Source organism: Amphiura filiformis, chromosome 3 (assembly GCF_039555335.1).
Source record: "Amphiura filiformis chromosome 3, Afil_fr2py, whole genome shotgun sequence".
Taxonomy (NCBI): domain Eukaryota; kingdom Metazoa; phylum Echinodermata; class Ophiuroidea; order Amphilepidida; family Amphiuridae; genus Amphiura; species Amphiura filiformis.
In genome coordinates, this window is record NC_092630.1 from 45,887,573 (window position 1) to 45,893,972 (window position 6,400).

A 6,400-nucleotide genomic window follows, 5' to 3' on the forward strand; every position below is an offset into this window, starting at 1 on the left:
TATATCGACTTGGAGCGTCAAATTTCAGGAAAAAAAAAAGAAAAATAGTATCTATCATGTGATACCAAAACCTCATCAACAATGAAAAAAATCGGGGGGATGATGCTGTCGATCGGGTTACGGACCTTTATTTACAAGAATTTTTTTTAATATTTGGAAGTATAAGAGTCAATTTATTGTATGATCACAAACGGGAATCCATGGCCCATGCATGCATGTACTTTCAATGTTTATATTCCTTGACCATCCCATAATAATAGTGTCCTTGCTAGTGTAGTAATGAAAGCATATCTCCTTTGGTTGTATTCACCACAGAAGTGATGATGTAACAGGAGAACCTACATAAAACAGGTTCCCGCAATTGATTGTGAATTTGAACCCCTGTTGAAGCCAATTGTTTTTTGTAACTAAATTTTTGAATTCCTTTAAAATAGTAGTATGAAGGTCATGGCCCTATGCTATACCGTGGTGAGGAAGGAACTAATAGGGCCATAATGTGTCTGTATCTGTCGTTTCACGTACAATCACCAATCACCATCTCTGGTTGTCGCATACGTTGGGGCCTTGGGGGGTCATGTGTAAAGTCACGGTCAAATATTGAAGAATGAAGTGGGCCTGTGAAGTCAGCATCTTGATGTTGATGGTTTCTAGCTTGATCAGGCTAGTAGGGCAGTATTTGCTCGAGAAATCTAGCCAAGAATTTGCATTGCATTCAAAATCTAGTCGGATTTGCCGAAGCATGACACTGTGTAAAGCAATGGAAGTTCGGAAGTAAACAGCGCCGATCACGACAGGCGATCGCATCAAAAATGTTGCTAAAATTACACTTCAGCAAAATTTAGACTGTCCAAAATAGGCAAATCTTGCTCAAAAGATGCAGTTGACTCATCGAAATAACTTTCATCTAAATTTCAACATTAACAGAATAAACAATCTCTGGTGCAAAATAGAGTTGGGCGACTATCACTTTTTTCCTAGTCGACAGCAAATAGTCGCGACTACGACTATAGTCGCGACTATCTGTGGTTAAAATTGGACTGAAAAATCGGGTGAAAGATTGGTGGCAATTTAGTATTTATAATGCATGATTACAGGACCCGTAATTGCCGGCATCGCATCACAGTTTGCTACACAAACCAGCACTGTTGCGATACAAATTGCTACACTGTATCGCACGTTTGCGATGCAAATATTTGACTGTAAAATGCTGTAATATAGGCCTAACTTTTCTGTTCAATTAAATTCACTTGCCACTTTCCAGCAACAGCACAAGAAAATTTCTCAAACCTTCAATATTCCAATAGCGATCTTCGTTCGTTTCCATGTTTTGCTGTGCATGAAAATATGTAAACATGCCGGTACGGCAGTGCATATTTTCCATGGTATGCTCATGAACGTGTTGCATCGTGCATGTACAATTAACTTTCACCTCCGACCCACGCCACCTGACCTCATCTAGACTACTGCATTTGTCGCTACAGGGGTGGCATTGCAACATTACGACTGTTTGTCAGCTAATTTGTTTATTTTCCTGTTGCTTTCTAAATATTCTGTTACCACAATAAGCATAGCTTTTTGAAATTACGTGAAAAGTACTTCTAATCTAATAATATTTTCCTAAATTTTCCTTTTGGAAAACACTTCTCGGAAGTTCTCGCTGTTTCTTTCCAAAGTTGAAATAATCTCATACCTTCAGTAGTTGGTACAAACACCCAACCTGGGTCTGTACATGCACGCTATGACGCTGCTACACCTGTTATCGCTGCATAAATTATAATCATAATGAGATGTTCGACAGTTCTAAGTAATTTGAGTTTTTAACGGCTTTTATCTTGTGGGAAAGTAGTTCGACAACAAGTCAATAACACCAATTTAATGATGATTTATGGACATTATGATTACTTGTTGGTTAGTGTTACTATTGGTAAGACAATGACTAACATTTTTTCACATTTTTTGCAGTTTATATGTTAGTATTTGGTTGGTTTTGGTGCGAATAACTGGCACTTTTAAAGTAATTTTTTAACACAAAAATATACTTGCATTAGTCGACTTTTGGTTTTCAATAGTCGTAGTCGCGACTATCAGTAATAGTCGTGACTAACGACTATTGGCGACTTAGTCGCCCAACTCTAGTGCAAAACCTTGCACCGCTGTCCGACCGAAAAATTATAGCAACGCACTCTAGCATCTAATGCGTAACTATCGTGTGCAAATTCGAAGCTAGAGTTCTCGAGTAAGGCACTATAAACATCAAGATCAAGATCATGCCGACCGAAAGAATTGGCCTGGATGAAGATGGACTTTTCAATCAAGTACACCCATCGAATGACGAATGTGTGTCATCGGCCCTCAGATCGGCCCTCGGCCAGTGACTAAGAACCCATGGATTCAATCCATGACCCAGTTGAAGTAACTACAAATTTCGAACGTTTGAGGACTCGTTCTCAAGTTGCAGCAGGTGCCATAGTATACCTGATCTCATATACCAATACCTTGTGTATTGGTACATGATTCGGCGAGTATACTTCAGCAATAGCGAATAAGTGGTCGTTTTTTACTCTGTTCAAAACGTCACATGTACACCAAATACAGCCCCGAAATGGTCTACTTTTAGCGTGCCTTAACTCCGAAACAGTTTAGTCAAAGTTAAAAATGCGATCCCCAACCCTTTGCTTACCTTGGACGAATTTGTAGTAATTTCCGCTAGCTCCGTGTTGGCCGAAACGAGATACAGGCTAGTAAGGCAGTCTAGTGCCATAGGGTGTCTTCAGTGTTAATTGTTTTCATTAAAATGTCGCAAAATATTAATATTGGAACCTGTAATGACCTCTCAATATACATTGCTCACCTGTGTTTTCATATCATATTTTGTGGTGAAAAATTATTACAAATGTGTAATTTGCAATCATTTTTGGAGCAACAATTTCTTCGTACCAACGGCTAAGTATGTAGGTATGTTAGGTGAATTCAAATTTGCCATCAAACTGCATCATTTTATATATCAAATTAAAGCCCTTGAGTAAACAAAGCCAAAACTGAAAACCCTTTATAGCACTTTCCGTAGCAAAGTTACATCTTGTCAAAGATTGACTTTCATCAAAAAGATTCAGCTAGCAAAATTCCCCAAAACGGCATTTCAGGGGGGTTTCTAGATCTTAGTCTCATTATGAGAGCAGCTTCTTTTAATGGAACTGCTAAATCCCTCTAAAATTCCATGTGCGATTGTCTTATCACCATAAAAAATCATATATATTTGGGTCAAGTGAAGTATAGAAAACATATTTATGTAGGTTTCCTTCTTCAGCCAGTTGTTTTAAATTTCTATGTAAATTTGCATTGACATTTTCGGCGAATTTGGCTGACTAGCAAATGTGTTAACTAAGGTTTGCCTGGGATACCTAAAGTATGTATGTGAATGCACATTTTAAAACACATAACACATACACAACACCCGTTGGAACTCCCGGGAGTTTCAATTATTGGAACTGTCCATGACCATGGACGACAGTATAATGTTATTCAGATTTCCTTTTACAAATTAAGCGTACTGCTAGCCGTCCAGCGCGTATTATTATGCACATGCTTGACGTCACACGTATACGCGATGGTTAACACGTCAAGCCTCACAAGGAACTTTGGAAAATACTTCATCAATTAGGTATGCCAGGTGAATTCAAATTTGCCATCAAACTGCATCATTTTATATACGGTATGAAATTAAAGCCCTTGAGTAAAGAAAGCCAACACTGAAAACCTTTTTGTCATAGCACTTTCCGTAGCAAAGTTACATCTTGTCAAAGATTGACTTTCATCAAAAAGATTCTGCTAGCAAAATTCCCAAAAACAGCATTACGGGGGTGTTTCTAGATCTTAGTCTCATGACGATAGCACCTTTTTTTAATGGAACTGCTATCAAAATCTCTCTGAAATTCCATGTGCGAGTCTCTCATCACCAAAAAAAAATCATATATTTGGGTCAAGTGATGTATAGACAACATATTTATGAAGATTTCCTTCTTAAAAAGCTTCTTTTTAATTTCAATGTAAATTTGTATTGCCGGTTTAGGCCATTTTCATTTTGACTGACTAACAAATGTGTTAACTGAGGTTTCCCTGTGATACCTACATCAATCAAGCTGTGCGCTCGCAAAATGTAAACAACTCCCATTCTTTTCTGCGCAGAGACTGTAGACATTTTGCCTATAATACTATAGCGCATAGTTGGTAATGCAATGTTAATACATACAAGAATAGAATCAATAGATCAGATACCCAGTCTATGATACATAGTCGGATCATAATGATACTGCAGACTCCACGTCAATTTGTGCGACCGTTCTCGACTCATGGACTCTCAGCAATCATGATGATCAAGGGTACATGCCACAAAATAGCTTTCCATAGACTTTACGTGCAAAATAGGGGTCACGTTTTAGGCTATAAGTCGAGTTACGTCTTACTTTGAAATATATATTTGATATCATCTTAATCAGAACAAAATTCTGCATAACATATCTGAAAATGACACCATATTTTAGGTCTACTTTTTGAGAAAAATATCGCTATATAAAAAGACCCGATTTTCCCGTGTTTACGTCCGACTGCTAACCGCGTTTTGACCTCGTGTGTTCATGCGCTCATCATCGCCAACATCACTCAAATTTTCGCTTTCTGTTCAAATTAGTAGAGATCACATTCACAAGTTCTAGCAAAACACGATTTGCAACACTAAAATTGTTAATATTGTACCGATTTTGCACATTTTTTATGCAAAGTTGGGACTATAGTCGTGATAAACTTTTACCGGAAACCGCTTCACACGCCGGATTTAGTGGCATGCACCCTTGAAGAGGCTAAACCATCGTTTTTAGGCCTTGTAAATGATTTTGTTATCTTTTTCACTACATTTTGAATTAATTGTAAGAAATTTTGGGTTATTTTCTTTCATACTTTAGACAGGATGTCGATTTCAAGCACAAGCATGATAGCCGACAATTGCCATTTTTCGTCATTTTGATGCACATGAATGCACAATGGTTGCTGATTTGCTATTTTCATGAAGATATTAATTGATGTTAAGAGTAAACGTTCTTTAAACATCTTTTACAAGTGCATAACTTCAAAATTAAAACATTCTCAGTACCTGCAGAATATTTAAAAAGACAAGAAATGTCAATCAAGTAGGCCTACCCCCCCACCAGCGTCACTTTTAACCCGTTTTGTCCAAAAAGCAAATGTAATGAATGGCTATTTGAAATTAAATATTAATATAAATTAAACTTTGAATGTTATAACAATTTAAAATACTATACAGTGGTATAAATAAAGCAAACTAGAAACTTAAATATCTTAAATCTAATATTTTATGTAATTTTATTAAAATTGAAGGCCAAAACTTGAGTTTAAATGACAAAAAATTGGTTAAAAAATAACAATGAAATTGAAAAACTTCTTTGTAATTTAAACACCAATAAAAATGTTTTCAATATTTTGAAACTCTTCTTTATTCATATCAAAAGGTTTCAAACTTCTACCAAAATCGGAACTTTTATTAAATTGGAAATAAAAGCAGGCCTAGTCGCGGCAAACGCACAAACAGCGAAAAACCTGGCGGCGTCCATGAACGCGCTTTGTTGATGTCCTCCTCTTTTCTTCGCGTGCATTTTAAATAGATAAAGACGCTGGAAAAACGCATGGAATTGCTCCTTAAAGGGTACATGCCACAAAATAGCTTTCCATAGACTTTACGTGCAAAATAGGGGTCACGTTTTAGGCTATAAGTCGAGTTACGCCTTACTTTGAAATATATATTTGATATCATCTTAATCAGAACAAAATTCTGCATAACATATCTGAAAATGACACCATATTTTAGGTCTACTTTTTGAGAAAAATATCGCTATATAAAAAGACCCGATTTTCCCGTGTTTACGTCCGACTGCTAACCGCGTTTTGACCTCGTGTGTTCATGCGCTCATCATCGTCAACATCACTCAAATTTTCGCGTTTTCTGTTCAAATTAGTAGAGATCACATTCACAAGTTCTAGCAAAACACGATTTGCAACACTAAAATTGTTAATATTGTACCGATTTTGCACATTTTTTATGCAAAGTTGGGACTATAGTCGTGATAAACTTTTACCGGAAACCGCTTCACACGCGGATTTAGTGGCATGCACCCTCAACAGATTACAACATGACACTATAACTTAGATATTGAACTGATTAGCCCATACTCACTCTGCCCTATACTGCAAGCATTATAATTACTTACGATTTATATTTGCAAATCTGGATGATAAGTGGTATTTTCTGGAACACCGAACAGTCAAACACACAATTTTACATGTATTTCTCGTGTCAGTTTCCTGAAGTAAATAAATCTGCTTATCAATG

General features: G+C 36.8%; 1 protein-coding gene across 1 annotated transcript in view; it reads right to left on the reverse strand.

Annotated features, from left to right (window-relative positions):
• Positions 1-6,400, reverse strand: part of LOC140148599 (alpha-1,6-mannosyl-glycoprotein 2-beta-N-acetylglucosaminyltransferase-like) — a 157,627-nt gene extending 151,227 nt beyond the window's left edge. Inside the window, exon 1 of the mRNA XM_072170610.1 lies at positions 6,279-6,400. The gene's annotated coding sequence lies outside the window, so the exon portion shown is untranslated. The remainder of the gene's footprint in view (positions 1-6,278) is intronic.